Genomic DNA, 17,291 nt, shown 5'->3' with positions numbered 1-17,291 from the left:
GATAAGTCTGCCCCCCCCCCTCCAGGAAAGCCGTGTGGTTCATTCAAGAGAGCCATCCTCAGATTTGTTTGAATCGTCTAATCTTTGATTAAGTCTTAAATTCTGAAATATGTAAAATCGGTACTTATTTACTATCTGTAACACACGCTCCATATTATATAGGAAATGCTTAAGAAACTTGTCAAACAGGTTTCTTTCAATAGAGTTTTGGACTGGAAACCGTTGTTTGTCATTGCGTTTACAATATTTAAACTATTATTTTTTGGGATTTAGGGGGAAAAAAGGTACCTAGGTTGGGTCAGGTTAGGCCCCACCCCCTGATGTGGAAATATATAGCCGAAATTTGTTTCTAAACAAATTTTTTCCTATTTTGTTTTATTTCATTAGCATTAACCCAATCTTCACTTTTCGCGTGTGTTACAGACAATACAACAGTACCATAAAATCAATAACAGAAATAGTTTCTGTAGTGCAAGCATAGTCTCTTCATCATATGCGCACTTGTCGAGTAGTCACGTTCTTCTTCCTTTTTTATAGCAATAAAGCTTGTCGGTACTACAAAGAGGGAAGAGGCGAGTGCCCATTTGGTAACAAGTGTTTTTACCTTCATGCCCTTCCCGATGGTAAGAAAATTGACGTCGGACCCCCGAGGCAGATTCGACGGGAAAATGCTGATGGTGAAGCGGAAATAGTTGAGGTAAAATTTGCTTCTGATGGGGCCTGAAGTGAAATGATAACAATTTAATTTCGTTCAATTTGACTTGGAATCAATATATGGTATGAAACGCTATAAATATGGGTGAAAACAGGTCTGATCCATTTTCGCGGCGGGGGGGGAGGGGTTCAAAGGATTGAAGTGGACTAATAAGCTACTTTTTGTTTTCCGAAAGGAAAAGGAAGAATCTTTAGAAAATATCTAGGGTAGGGCAAGTTCCCACTATCTCCCCTCCCCTGTGCTCAAGCACAGTTTTTATGATTAAAATCATGGGCTCACTCCAAGTTGAGGTTTATGAAATTTCTTTTTTTATGTATATGTGTGTGCGTGTAGCCCATAATAAATCTCGTGGTTCCAAGATGATAGCGAACCAAAAAAGTACGTCTTTAGGTTCAACTTTGCTGGAAGTTCTTTAAACAGTGCGTAAAGGGAGATAAATGGCTCTTATCCCCCCCCCGCCTCCTGATTGGAGGCATGGGTGGTCAGACTCTCGTATTGAGGACGCAAGTACAACTACATGTATGCCTTTTCATAATTGAGAGGAAAGGTAAATATTAAATTTAAGGATATATTGAGCAGAGGTGGATCCGGGGAAAAAGGGGGAGGGGGCCGTGGACCACCCAAAATTTTTCTGGCGCTATCGTTTGATGTTGTTTTTTTCTCTTTTTTACCCCTTTTTTAAATAAACTTGTCAGTTGGGTTAATTATGGGTGCCCTTGTCACATTTCCTCCCCCCTCCAAGATTTTGATCTAGATCCGCCTTTGATACTGAGTGAAGGAGCAGTTTGATCAAACATGATTAGACACTTAGCTTAAACCATCCTTGGTTAACTTTGCATATGAAGCACAGACAAAAGCTTGAGAGAGCTAGTATCAATCTTCTTAAAACTTCCTCTTTTGAAGATTTTTAGTATAGATGTTATTATAGATTTGGTCTCTTGAACAATTAAATTAAATATATCTTCTCTTTCAGCACATTGGTCTGTAATATTACAAAGAGTGTAAAGTTAGATTTTTAGACCTTTGGCTTGTATAATATGGCACCGTTTTATTGCTTTTTTTTTCTTTTTTTTTCTTTTTTTTCTTCTTCTTAAACAAGTTTTTATTGGTGCAAAGATGATGTTGCAGAGTAAAATTAGAATGTATTTTTTTTAATATTTCCAAGCTTAAGTAAATTTATGAGAGCACTTGAATATTGCATAGGCCTACTGCACTGGCGTCAATTCACTAAAATTTAAGGGGGGGGGGGGGGTAAAATATATTTTTCAATGTTTGGAGGGAGATCTGTAATTTCTTCAATGAAAATACCAAAAAAGGCATTTTTCAGTGAAAGTACCCCTGAAAAGGGTCAAAATCTTTAAAATGTACTATTGTGCCACTCCACTTGTACTACTTGTTGTCTTGTAGTTGTGGGTAATAAATTATTGATTGATTGATTGAGTTACAGCTTTCCCGGAGAGAAACCGAGAGTCTACTTTTTAAATATTGCATTTAAAAAAATTTCTCGCTTTTCACTGGCTTACTATTTTACTCAGAACCCGTACGGTTTTAGAAAAGTGGGGCTATTGGCTTACAAAACACGTCACAGACGTAAAATGAATTAAAGTAGTCCTTTCATCATGGAATTGTAGGAAGCTTTTTTTTCTTTTCGACTTTTGTCTGTTAGTTTCAGTATATAATTGTAATCGTGCTTTGTTGCTTGAATCTATGTTATTATACAGTGGTTTAATGTATATAGTGCCGATTAAGCAATTTGTTCATGATTTCCAACCTATGAATTTCCATAATAAGCATCATGCTTCTCTATTTCTATAATTACCCCCTGTACTTCTATGTATGTAGACGCGCATGTTCAAAATTAAGGGTGGGGATAATAGGTCTGAGGCTTTTTTTTAATTAAAAGTTTTATTGTCTACCTGTTATCATTAAACGCTAGAAGGGTTTCTAAAACCGTGTTTACCTTATTTATCTGACTCTTCTTAGTAGCCTTGACGGTAGTGGAACCTTAACTTTAAAATTTTGAAGTTACATGCTGTTTCGAAGTAATTTTGATATATCTAAGACTAGAGGCATCACCTTCAAAAATGTTTGGAGTTGGGGGGGGGGAATGGATTTTACCGACTAGCTGGTCATTTTTACCTTCTGATCTGGGTGATATTGCTATTAATATTACTACATTATTTTTTTTTCACCGCCCTAGACTGATATTCCTTCATTGTTTTTACGTTATTTATTTCCATCAGCTCATCTACAAATACAAAAAAAGGAGGCAGCAAAGCAGCAGCGCTCCGCACCACTATTTAACGCCTCGAACTTTTTTTACGGACCGGCTACAAACTTTGCTGGGTGGTGTTCCCCAACGCCCCTTAATAGGACAATTCTAATCTTTGAAAACGAAATAGTTTGCTTATTTTTCTTGAAAGGAATCAGTTTCTTATAGTATAATTATTTTCAAAATCCATTCAATGTCAAAAATGAATTTGACTTGAAATTGGGCCGAGGACCTCATATCCAACATGCTAGTAGTCTGCAACAAACATGTATCATTCACTGCCCATCAGCTATCTAATGCTGATTTGATAGCACTAACGTTTCGTTTTTTCAGCCATACTTAATTATGACAGTTTTTACATAAGGAATACTATGAGCTAGTCAAATATATCATATCCACAGCCATAACTGATGCTGGTGTACATTGAAAATACTATATAAAGACGTATATTCTTACTTATCATACCCCCCCCCCTCTCCCCACCAACATGCTCCCAAGGAAAAAATATCTGATCCCTCCATCATAAAGGTGGCCAAATGGAAACCATGGACCTCCGGTGGTGTCAATTGGGGGAGGGTGTGTTTACCGCTCCCCCTAAACTCACCCTCCCTTAGAGATTTGAAAATCACTTTAGTATTATCATTGAAAATGCCTTTTTAGGGGAATTTTAATTGAAAAAATTGAATAGAGAAAAATTGCCCCCTCTCTAAATTTTGAAAAAAAATATTTCCCTCCCTCCCCCTCCAACCCCGACATTTTGATAAATTAGCACCATTGTCAGGTGCAAATTGACACCGTTTGGATGAATAAATATTAGGTGCTTCATTTCACTCAGCACGCCTCTCATAATAAACAGAATAAAGAACAAAGACATACTCCCATACTCTATTATTCATCAACTAGCCTGCTGGTTTGAAGGCACAAACATCGTTAGTTCGAAGAGTCCTATTTTTTTTAGACATGCTCCATTTCTGACATTTTTACCATAAGGAATGCAATGAGCTGGTGAAATAGATATTTACAGCCATAATTGATGTAGGTGATGTATAGTGTTCTCTCTATGTACGTTTAAAACACTATCTTTAGTGAGCAAACTTCAGTAATTTATAGCTTCAACTGCGCTAGTAGTGAGAAGAAAAAACAGACTAAGTCAAGAATACAGATCAGCTGGGCGAATCAAATACTAACAAATTATTGACAGAAAAACCGTTGGGTTAGGAATGTTACACATGAAGTTTGCTTGTTTTAATAGGAGTACAGCAAAAGTTTATTTGGCTAACAAATTTTGGTTTGTGAAATCTTCTCCTTTTTTGTCAGTTACTCAGTTATTCTATTGAAGAATTGCTGTAAAAATTCTAAATGATGGGCTTTTTGATATTTTGAAAAGTAGTTGAGTTGGCCCATTCACAATGAGATTTTAATAAGACCGACATTTGGCTAGCACTAATTTGAGCCGATCAGAATTTTAGTAAAAGTTTTCATCTAGTCAGAAAATCCTGTGAAAAATGTGATTGGTTAATTTTGCGCCAGCCTTTAGTAATCTGTATTAATAAAATATCGTTGTGAATGAGTCTTTAGGCGATCTCCATCCCCTCTCTCTTTAAAGGACGCTGACCTTTGAAGAATCTGGCCGAAATTTGTTTTCGGCCGAAATTGATCTTATCTGAAAAAATTTTCAGATAAGATCTACAGCACAAATGATGCCCAAATGAAATGTTTTTAGCCTCATAATTTTGCTAAATCCTGATTTATAAGGTTTTGACGAATTTGGAAGAATGAGTCATGAATGTGGCTTAAAATCCTACTCAAATCATTGGACTTGTGTTCTCAAAACCTAGAGTCAAAGAAAAGTAGCCTATACTAAAAAAAACGAAGGAAAAATACATTTTTGTCAAAGCTTTGACAAGTCTTCTCAGCAATTTTCTAATCCTCATAGATTAGAGAAGAAGCAGGGAAAGGATCTTAGAATACCCTTTTCAAGGTACAATTTGAATTCTGAATTCATCGCTGAATTTTGTTGTCCCAACTCAACTGATTTGCAAGGTAACAAAAAAGCCCGCCATCTAGAATTTTACAAAGAATATGTCCTTGCTTTGTCTCTGGTTATTTGTCATTTTTAAACAATTATTTTTTTCCTTTATCTTAAGGTTTAAGATCCTTTTGCAAGCTTTTTAAACAGTAAATTGTAATTTTAAGCAATAAATCAATATAAATCATTTTCTCAAAAAAAGTAAAGAACATCATACTTCTGGTTCCGTTAATGGATAGATCTGAGGATAATGAACCCAATTATCTATGTATCTTGTCCTTTTGGGGCAAGATACAGTTGTTAGCTAATCATAAAACTGCATTTTTCACAGGGATGATAAACCTTAAGTAGGAGATTATGCGTAATTTGCAAATATGACTTCCTGTTCTGGTAATCTGAATTTGAAAAAAAAAATCTTAGTAGAGATACATAATTGAAAATGCGTACGGTAGACAACAGAGTACGTGTTTTTTTTTTGGCACACGGTGCGGCGCTAGCTTTGCCATGAGTTCCCGATCATTTTACACAGTTTAGTAAATGCGTTTTTTTTACATCTGTTACAAACTTCGCGTGAAAGAATTCTCTGCTGGCTTTGATGCAATAACACTACGGGAGTCGGCTGCAGATAGATGGCCTATCGTCGAGTAAAGCTATTTTCAAACATTTTCATTGCTTTAAGATCCTGACGATATCATCGAAAGTTCCTAGAATCACATGTCTGGCCAAGAGAATACTTCGTTTTAATTCTCTTTTTTTTTTTAATGTACGAGCTTTTATCGATAATACTTGCTACTGCCTCAGTTTTTTTATGGATATTATACGGCAACTAGGGCTTTCATAATTTCACACAATGGCATGTCTACAGTTTTGGAAAGGTAGAGTTGAGGTGACTGCCTCTAATTTTGATTGCCTTTATTTTTATGTAAATATAAATAAAATCTTTATGAAAGCCAGTTGTCGCCAAACCTCGGGGTTTGACAGGTTTTACGGTGCGGGTTTCGCTCATTAGCCAAAAAAAAATTCCAAAACCAAACTCCAGTAGTGGATCTCTGATATCAGACATTTTTCAAAAAATAAAAGATGCGTAACATTATGTGTTACATGGTCAATATTTCTAAATGAAATCAAACATATGTGCGAAATATGCGGTACAACCCGATACTAAAGGCCATGACATACAAATTAGTAGCCCGAAACTTAATGGCTAATTAGTTGATTAGTTACTTAGTGTTCTGTGCGTGCAGAAGTTAATGACTAAAACCATGATTTGAAGGAGAATGCTATCTTGAAGAGACTGTGATAACTATTAAAGCATTTGAGCGAATTACAGGAATGACTTCTTATGTCTACCAAGTGTCCTTAAAGGGGCATTCTAATTAATGTAAGACTGAAACACAGAATAAACCATGACAATTTAACAGAACTTCTTAGTAACGAACTATAAGCCCTGAATACCTGCGCGTGGACATCCTATGGTCGATCCAGTTGCAATAGGAGACTTTCCGTTGAACTGTTTTTTATTTTTGCGAGATGCCTTGAAACCTAATGTTCGTAATTTCGAAGACCCCACTGCCTTTCCATAACGATAAATAACAGTTCGAATAGGGAGAAATCCTTTTATTAAACAGTAAGAGAAAACGATCAAAAATTATACTGGATATTTCGATTACTGTATATGGAATCAAAATATCCAGTATTTTTTTTATTGTTTTTTTGCTGACTAATAAAAGGAGTTATCCCGATTCGAACTGTTATTTACCGTAACGTGGTGTTCGATTTGCTTTTGTTATGTTGACTTGTCTGTGTCCCTGATTAGAAGTTATTTAAATTTTCTTTTAGAATTTTTTTTTTCCTATCTTCATACTCCTCTTGTTGAATTCTGTATGTATAGAGGGTTTAAATAAATTATTATTTTCATTAATTTTATGTGTACTAGTGTAAAAAAAAGATAAATAAATAATAAAAAGCTTTACCATGATATTGGTTAAGAATATTGACCAACGGACTAAATGACATTAGAAGCAACGTTCCAATTCTAAATACTTGGTTGTTGTATTTACCTTCTCCATTGCAAGATTATAACGGTTTCTTTGTTCTCTACAACATTGAAACATAAATACTCAAAAAATTCTTTTTATTATGCCTTTCGGCATATTTAACACGATCAGTTTAGTTTAATTACTCTGGTGATCAATAAGTTTTCGTTAATTATTTTCTTCTTTAAATCCATTCCTTTTATATAATAGAAAATCAATTGGCAAATCACTTATTAACTCGCTAATTCTAAATATTGCTTCAGAAAAATGTATAAATTCCTTAAAAAATTACCAATTTACATTTTAAAATATTGATTTGCTAAATATTTGTTTGAAATGGAATCAAAAGGATATAGTGATAATAGATGTCTTTTTTAAAATAAAAAGCTAAATTGAAGTTCACAAATGTATTTGTCTCTTAGAAAATATTTGTTTCTTTTCTGTAAATTTGATTAGTATTTTCTTTTTGTTTTATTTTCAATTTTATCTTATGACAAGTCACTTGCTTGAAATGTATATCGTTTTCAGTAAAATGCAATTGATACTTTTTGCCCTTAATTTGAAGGGGTGACAACCCATTATTATGTGTGGTAACTCTGATAGGTTGAAGTTTGACCTGAGAATTCATAGTAAATTCTGTTCGTTTAAAGTTTGAATTATCAAAAAAAAAAATTGTAGTATTTTGTTTTATATTTTTTAATATCGCATTTTAATTTATAGAAATATTTGTAAAATGTTTTTAAACTCATCTGGTTAAGAACTAGAACGTTGTAATCCAGTTTATGTCTTAAACATTTATTGAAGAATTCATTAATAGAAAATCTAAAACGGAACTGGTCTATCCTGACAGAACAAAGAAACAAATTGTGAGCACATAACGGGTCTATGGCTAGTATAAAGGAGAAGAAAAGAAACAATCACAAGACTATTTCGCATGTATCAAACAAATCGTCCTCAGCGTGGAGAAAAAATAATTTAAAATAAAACTACATAAGAAGTAGTAAAACTTAAAATTAAAGAGGAATAAAAAGAAAACAATGTGTCATGCTACACCATGTTAAAATCATGGAAGTAGAATACACAATAAAAGAGCCGCTCCTCTGAGCAACAACAGAGAAGTAACTGTTGTCATAGAGAAGCAACTGCATATATTCGATTTCATTGTTTTCTTTTTATTCTCTTTTGATTTTCAATTGTGCTCCTATTTTTTTTTTTTTATTCTTATTTTAAATTCTTTCCTTTCTATGCCTTGTTTGATACAGGCGAAAACGCGTCAATTTCTTAAAATGTCCTTCCTTGTTTTGAATATTTATTCGAATGTTTGGTCATTACGTTACCATTTTAATATTTTTTTTTCTAGTAGAAAAATGAGGGGATTGGGAACAGGATTTGTTTCACATAAATTGAAAATCTTTGTACGATAATATCTCTTCTACGGGGCTGAAGCTATCCTGATCCCATCCATTGTGCCCGCTTGAATATGGATGTATTTTTCTTTCTTCTTTTTATGACAAGAACAATTTACTTGTTCTATTTTGTTGTAACTGATAATTTTTTGAAGTAAAATGCATGTCTAGGTCGTTTATAAGACAACGTTTATTTTGTTTTCTTAAATTCTATCACATTTATTCCAGTTATAACATAATCTTCGCTTTTTTAAGATTCTTTATTTGAACAAAGTCTTAAAGGTATTTTTTTCAAATGACACGGATAAAATACTTATGCCTGTCTTCATAACATTTTCTTTGTTAATATTAAAAATGGAGTGATTTTAGAAATTTCTCTCAAGAAACGCCGTAGTTGAACTTTGGGGGAGTGTAGGTTAGGAGGAGTGTCGGCCCTCTGTTTTCCTTTAATCACATAGTACAATCAAAAGGATACGAACAGGCAACCTTGACACAGATTTGATCCGTGGTCTTGGGCAGCGAAACTACTGAGCCAAACTGCAGTGGACTCTGGCGTGAATGGCACGGCTTAAGACCTAAATACGTTTACAATTAATTCTTTTAGGATTAGTTGTCTCAAATTGGTAAATTTTGTGGTAACTCATCAAGAAAGTAGCCTTAAAATCAGGAGCACTTGAAATTCGGTAGGAGACTTAGGAAGGACAACCTAGAGATGCATAGACATTTTTAACAATAAATGTATAACCGCTGATTTATACAGTATAGGTCCTTGTAGGCTTTAAAGTTTCATAGATCAGGTAGTCCCCGACTTTTGAAACTCTAAAGACTGTTACTGCCTTGGCCAAAAAGAGCCAGTGCTCTAATTTCTTTGGGGGAAGTTTCCATGAACGCAGTTATGTGCCTAGCAAAATCCAAGTGGTAATGGGTACTTTCGTACAGAAAGTAGGCGGGGCTTGAAAGTGACATGTGCCTCTGAAAATCCGTTCTCTCTATGCCCTTGGGTCAAGGTTCTTGCCCTAAAATTCTCAGGACAATCAGGTCACTTCCATGCAAAGCCTGGAGAGGGCGTGTACATCTCTAAGATCAAGATTTTAATGCACCCTTGACCCAAGGCTCTTGCCCTATCATTATCAAGATGCTTCGGAAGGAATTCTTACAACTCTTTGCCTTAAACTTCGTGATGGAGTGGTTTTGGTGGGATCTCGGACTCATTTTCGTGCTCCAATCATACTAATGAAAATTCTTGAATGATTCCAGTTTAATCAAGAGATGACAGGCCACCATTCTTCTAAATAAAATTGGTGGTGGGGGAGGGGTCGAAAGGGCAGTAGGCAACTTTATGCCATCAGTCGTATAAATTGAAAAATGTTAAATGTTTCTAATCCAAGATAAGATGCTACATTCCTACCTTTCTGCTGCAAAAGTTGTCAGTAGGGATGATTAAAAACAGCTTGGACGTAAATTAGTCTTGAACTTTCACTGAGTCATGGCTGACCTCACTTTTGCATCTACTCAGGAGTCAACTTCTTTTCACCAAATAAGTAACTAGCTTTACTTTCCAAAACATCAAGAGATTGTACTAGATTAGGACATAGCTTGTTTTTCCACCGATTCAGTCCTTAGTTGGGACTTAATTCCATTTTTTACTATTCAGGACTCCAATTATTTTTGCAACGCTTCGGAAAAATTCCACAGCCTAGTATTATATCTTTCTTAAGCCAAGAAAGAACTTTGCTCATTTTTGCACTGAATCACCGAAATTCTGCAGCTTCGACTTAGTTCGTTTTTGCATCGAGTCAATCTGCAGCTTACTCTTGGCTTGTTTTTAAATCGAGTCACGACTTAGCTCTCTTTTTTTGCACCGAAAATGAACTGAACTCTTTTTTTATCGAGTCAGGAGCTAGCTTATTTTTATGTAGAGTCAGTTCTGAGCTTAGAGTTCATTCGCTTTTATATTGAGGTTATAAATCTTTACATGGTTCGGATATAAAAGAAAAAGAGCACAACAAGCCTACCTCTCTGCTAACAAGCCTGTGGTTGACGTAGGAGAGTTTGAAGCGGTTTGAGGATTAATTTTTGCCTCTGATCATGTATATTTAAATTCCTTGTCTGGTTTTAAGAAGATACAACATACCCACCTTTTCTATTAAAACGTGTCTGTTGAGAAAGGGTCAACTGCATAATTTGTGGTCATTATCCAGGAGACTTTGCTGGTCATGTCCCCTTGGAGTACACTTGGTGTACCCTTTGGCCATTCTTAGAAGCATTTCTCAAAGCTTTGATCCAATTTCGTTAGAGGCTACGGGGTTACCTGGGGATGGGGGAAGGACACTGGTGAACGCTGGTTTCTACGACTATCTGTTCTATAAAAAGTGATCTGGGAACAAAAAAAGCACACATGGGAGACTCTGCTCTTAACTAAATTAGTGCTATTTTTTTGAGTATGAAAAACTGCTAGCAAAGTCGAAAGCCCCTCTAAAATAGATACACCGGTTGTTCGGTGGCATTCGATATCAATAACGAACGTTCGAATATTAACCTTCGGGTGCGAACACTTATACTGAAATCGACACTATTCATAGGGCTTTGTGACGTCTAACTGTAATTTTATGATAGAAAATACTGTCTTTGGAGACTAAGTAGAAAAAGGAGAAAATTGCTATCAGTTTTTAACGCTTGCTGAAGTGTGTTTTTTTTAGTTTTTTTTTTGTAAGGTAAAAGTTGATCTTTAAACGTTTGAGTGAATATAACTCTGTTTTTATCATTTGAAACATTTATTATGATATAATATAGACTTTATAATGTGGAAAAGTGATACCCATAAAAGTTCATGTAAAATTTATTGAATTTAATCAGGATAGTCCTATATTAGAGAGATTTTGCCCTACGTACATGAACTACCTTACGTACGTAAACTACTATGCAAATATACATTGTTTAAATATTTAATATATAGAGTAGTCGCCGAGAAAATAAAATCCAATCGGGCCACGCACCTATTCATTCCGGTTCCTGTTTACAGACATTATCGGTTGATAGATCAGATTCTGTGGAGTTAATAAATCTAACTCAGATCTTACTCGCAGGGATATACAATTCCTTATGTTTCCAATTACAATCAAATTTGTGAAATAATCAAAATGCGTTATCTGTATGTGCGTTATCAAAATGAGGTATCTGTAGCCTTCCCTCATATATCAGCATCAATTAATGCAGGCACAACATTTTCTGGGTTTTCCTTCTAACATGGAAAATCACGACCAGACTAAATGTAATAGTAGTTGAATGAATTTATAGCACTTTGACTGGTTTGTGACTGTTACCATGTGGTGGGATCTGGCAACGGGAAGGGTATTCCGCCCACTAGCCATAGCGTGTCGGTGTCATTTGTTAGTTTCAGTCCAGTTGCCTACTGGTGTATCTCTATATTCAAAACCTGTAATAATCATTCGGTTTAAAAATACAGAAGACATTTTTAACGAAGCAAATTATGTTTGTTTTGTATTGAAGTTAAATCAGGAAGCAGTTGCTGACTGACTAGAAGAGGCAGTGCGATAATTAATTAGATTTCTCTTTTGGTAGATGTGAACCTATACTTGATTTTTAATAATGAGTTTCAAAATTTCCTTAATGGAATTTTTTTTTCTTTATTTACTGCGTTTGCAGTTTTGTTTGCTTCTTTTTTTTCCAGTACGTATGTAAGATATTTTTTTTTTTATTTCAGTACCTCTTTTGGGATTTTCTGGAAGAGAGAGATAACAATTTCCTGCTCCTGGAGCTGTTTGAAGGACAAATACTTGACTCCTCTGACGACGACAGCGTTGATTGGGACGATTGGGCTAGTTCCTTTTAATCTCTGTTATTTTAAAATTAGGGTTGATTGTGATTTTATTTCTTATTTTACTTTTAGCAAGTATTGCTGAAAAATTATTGCGCAATAGATAAAACGATATTAATCACTTAAATTCTGTAGACTTTATCAAAATAAATTTATGTTATTTTATAAACTGTGTGGTATGATGAATTTTAGGATTGTGTGAACTGGAAAACTACAGGGTAGATCTTACACCTTTTTCGAAAATGGGTATGAAAGAGTTTTTTAGTCAATGTTTACCCACTGATATCACTTTCTGTGGTATACTTACTTATTCTTAGTTGACACAATAGTTTAAGCTAAAACGCAAAAGCTTTTATGACAAATTTTTTCGACTGAAACGACAAAGTAACATTTCACCTCGTAAATGTCACCTCGGACTTCTGACTACAAGGGAATGATCGTGTTCCTAAACATATACTGTTTTTTCCAATCAAATAGCATTTAAGTATTTTACTCAATGCTTACCAGTTTCCATTCCTATGGCCGTTGAAAAAGTTCTTGAGGTCTAGCTCACAAATATATTCCATTCGTCGACTTCGAAATAGTTTCCGACCGGTTGGGCGGTACCTCTGTTTGGCTGAGGCTTCAACGAACAGACCCTCATGGTACTGTTTTCGTTTGTTCATGGTGCTTCGGGAAACCAAATGCTCCGTCCAAGTAAATTCTTTTAAATGCTCACCCTTTGAAATAGATGTTGGTGTGAGACACGGCCCCAGTCATGTCTGATGCCATTTTCTCACCAGTGCGTTGTTAATAGTGATTCATAATTCGCAGATGATATTGCCCTGGCATGTTCCTCTGAAACCCAAAACTTGAAGAACCCCTGATCACACTGACGGAAGAAGTGTTGAATATGCAAATGAAAATTTGCTGGCATAACACGAGATTATGGTCAATGACCGGGCACATTTTACGGAAGATTACTTGCTATTTTCATATTTTCTGTCTGTCCTAAATAATATTGGGTTAGTCGAGTTGAAAGCTCAGTCATCGCCAACATAGAATCAACTATGGTGTGACTATGTAATTGAGTCTGGTTGGAGTCGAGCATTAGCCGAATAACGAAAATGTGAATTTATGCGTGGCCCTGGCAAAGTTTTGAGAGTATTTGAAGAAATATAGTGGCATTACTTTATCTTTAGTGTACAACTGCTCTCAATTACGAACCTAGTCTAGTCTTTTCTCATCACGCTGTGAGAATCCTGAGGTGGTTTGGTCACCTATTCCAGATGCCTGCGGAAACGCCCGGCAGAATAAATTTTTAATTTTCGTCCTGCAATACTAGGCTGGAACTTTCATTGTGGAAGCCCTTGCTTCAGATGAGGGGACAGCCCCGATCAGTTCCACTGAGTGTAGGTAACTAGAAGGTGCCACTATACTGGTCCACACTGGTCCAGTATCGTTTAGAATGGGAGGATTAATTCATTTCTCTTCGCTTGACTTACGTCAGTGACATTAAAGTCTTAATACTTCGTCATTGGATGTCAATATAGTGCTTTCAATTATAAACTAAGGGTTGAAAACAAACTTGATTGACAATCTATAAAAAAACGGTACCTCCAGATCGAAGAGAATGCGAATTCCCTTCTTAAGTTGCGGAAAGATTTCCTCTCAAAACCGCCATTTTGGCCCGTATTACACCAAAATGTGATAATAGCAACAACTATGAGATAGCCAATCTGTTAAAATTGATCACTTTGTTGGAATTCAAATACTTTCGTCTAAATTGTCTTTTATTTCTAGAGTCGACTAAAGCAGGAATGTTTTTGGAATTCAATTGGTAATTAATACACATGTAGCAAATAACTAACCAAAAAACGATAAGTTCTGTACTTTAGAATCAGCATAAAGAGTAGTTTTTTTATACGCATATTCTTTTCAAACTTGTTTAAAGTTATTACTTCAGTACTTTGAAGCAATGCAAGTTCGCAGTATTCTTATTTTTTGCCGAAAAAAATAGTATTTTTTTTCTCAAAATGGAAATACACTTTTCTCTTAAAGTTGGCAGTGTATATATATATATATATATATATATATATATATATATATATATATATATATATATATATATATATATATATATATATATATATATATATATATATATATATATATATATATATATATATATATATATATATATATATATATATATATATATATATATATATATATATATATATATATATATATATATATATATATATATAACTGGGCCCCGGCACTCAGCACGGAGCAGGAGTGCCGCGTGCTGATTATGGATTCCCATTGTCGCTTGTCTTCTAACCTCAGACAATTTAAGACAGTTTGCTGTCTTTTCATATTACGGTCCTTTCAAAGATATTTGATTATTAAAGCAAGTCTGATTTCTGACAACGATATCTAGGCTACTAAGCTTAAACATTTGGTTTTCTTTTTTAAGGCTTTTGAATTGTTGTAATCTCTTGTTAAAAATCTATAGAAATATTTTTGCAACTACCAGTTTTTCGCTCTTTACGCAATTTAATGCCTTTTCATAATGTTTCTTTTCAAAGATATTTGATTATTAAAGCAAACCAGTTTCTAACAACGATTTCTACTGAACTTCAAACTTTTGGTTTTCTTTTCTAAGGTTTTTGAATTGTTGTAATTCCTTGTTAAAATATATACAAATGTTTTTGCAATTACCAACTTTTTGCTCTTTACACAATTTAATGTCTTTTCCTACTGGTGTCTCTTCAAAGATATTTGATTATTAAAGCTAGTCCGATTCCTAACAATGATTTCTACTAAGACTCAAACTTTTGGTTTTCTTTTTTAAGATTTTTTAATTGCTGTAATCCCTCTTTAATATATATAATAACATTTTTGCAATTATCTGCATTTTCTTCTTTGCGCAATGTAATATCTCTCCACACTGTATAGTTTCAAAGATATTTGATTATTCAAGCAAGCCAATTTCTAACGACGATTTTTACTAAGCTTCAAACTTTTGGTTTTTTTATTATGGTTTTTGAATTGTTGTAATCCCTTGTTAAAATATATACAGATATTTTTGCAATTACCAGTTTTTTGCTCTTTACTTTACGCAATTTAATGTCTTTTCATACTGTTGTATGTTCAAAGATATATGATTATTGAAGCTAGTCCGATTTTTAACAACGATGTGGACTAAGCTTCAAACTTTTGGTTTTCTTTTTTAAGGTTTTTGAATTGTTGTAATCCCTTGTCAAAATAGAGAATCATCATTTTTATAATTGGAAGTTCTCGGTTTTTGGGCCTTCCTACTGCAGTATATAACTGGTTGCATTCAAAAATGTTTTCTTTTTAAAGGTGTTTGAGTTGTTGTAATAAACAACAAAAGCACGAAGAACAACAGGGAAATCTTTTTGCAAGACAGTGGAGATAATTTGAAAAAATATTTCGGCCCTATGTCCAAGGGTCGTCCTCAGAAATACAAAAATAAATAAAAGAAAAAAGACTCACAACAACATGTGACTAATAAAACCAAAAACTAATTATTTTTTTTTTTAAAAGCAGTCCTAGCATCCTTACTTTAGCAAAGTTCAACCAGGACTGATAAAAAGTAGGTTAAAACAAGGCGATTCAATGAGATGAAAGAAAAAGAATTTAAAAACACGTTCTTATTGCTAATCCAGCCTTTTTGGCAGCTAACCTCAAAGGTCTTTTTGTGATCTGTTCTGTGTTACACTCCAAGATTCACTCCTGGACCGGCTGTTGTTAATCTATCCTCTAGAACGTTTGAACCAAAGGAAATTCAAATTCTTGAAAAAGGTCCAAAATTCTCTTTTTTTCCAAGATATGTCCCTGTGGCAGATTTAATTTCCTCTCTCGAGTCCTCTGTGCACAAATTATCACTTAATAAAAGCTTTAGCAGCAGGAATAGATTGTGAAGTCTTAATGACCTTGGTTAAACTCTGTAACAAGTACTCACTGTATTACCAATTCCTTAATTATTTTTACCAGCAAATTAATTGCTTAGCGATGGGCGCGCCCCTCTCCGGGTTACTGGCGAATATTTATGTGGAACATATTGAAAATTGGGCATTAGATTCGTATCTTTTGAAACATATCTTCTGGGGACGCCACATGGATGACTAAATATTACTCTAGAACTATGGGAAAAAGGAGTTTAAGGGTTTTTTACCTTAATACATACGATAAAAATTTACAGTTTACTTTAGAAATTGAAATCGCAAATAACATCCCATTCCTAGATGTGATAGTTATTCGTAGCTTCGATAAACTCAGTTTTACTATTTATAGAAAATCAACACAAAATAATAGATATTTGCATTTTAAATCAAACCACTCCCCACAAGTTAAAAGAGCTGTCGTAATATCCCTCGTCGATCGTGCCCTAAACATTTGTTCTGATTCCCACATCACAGCAGAACTAAACTTTATCAGGGACATACTTTTTGGAAATGTGTATCGTATTTTGTTTATTAATAGTGTAATTAACTGTAGACTGAAAAGACATTCCCGTAAAATGAATGATAGTTTACCATGTGAGATTTTTGACAAGCCCTTAAACATAATTTACCTCCCCTACATCCCAAAAATCTTAAAAAAGTTTGCACAAAAAATAATCTGTATTTAGTATTCACAAATAATTTTAAAATCATAAATTTTCTAAATTCTGGTAAAGATAAAACCCCAATTACTCCCCAAAGAGTGGTCTATCAAATACCATGCGATTGTGGCAAATATTATGTAAGTAGAACACACCAGAATTTAGAAAAGTGCATACAACAGCATAAAGATGATATAGTCAAAGCTCTAAATTCTAATATTTCCACTGTTTCATTTGATTCTGGATTAGGCAGCCATATTTTTGAAAATCCTAGCCACAATATTATTTTAAATCCGGGTTGCAGCGGTACTCTGGGTTTAAATCTGAGTTTCAGTTACTATGGGCTACAGTTCGTTCCTTAATGTATTACCACGAACTGT

At 34.3% G+C, this 17,291-nt stretch overlaps 1 long non-coding RNA gene across 1 annotated transcript in view; it reads left to right on the top strand.

Moving 5' to 3' along the window:
• The window catches only part of LOC148939463 (uncharacterized), a 16,951-nt gene extending 4,496 nt beyond the window's left edge, over nucleotides 1-12,455 (top strand). The window contains exons 2-3 of the long non-coding RNA XR_016143552.1: nucleotides 538-697; nucleotides 12,183-12,455. This is a non-coding gene — a long non-coding RNA (uncharacterized LOC148939463). The remainder of the gene's footprint in view (nucleotides 1-537; nucleotides 698-12,182) is intronic.
• Nucleotides 12,456-17,291: the final 4,836 nt, after the last annotated feature.

Source organism: Artemia sp. Qi Xiang Cuo, chromosome 21, assembly GCF_049724085.1.
Source record: "Artemia sp. Qi Xiang Cuo chromosome 21, ASM4972408v1, whole genome shotgun sequence".
NCBI lineage: Eukaryota > Metazoa > Arthropoda > Branchiopoda > Anostraca > Artemiidae > Artemia > Artemia sp. Qi Xiang Cuo.
Note: the sequence above shows the minus strand (reverse complement) of the source record. Positions and strands in the feature narration are given on the sequence as shown.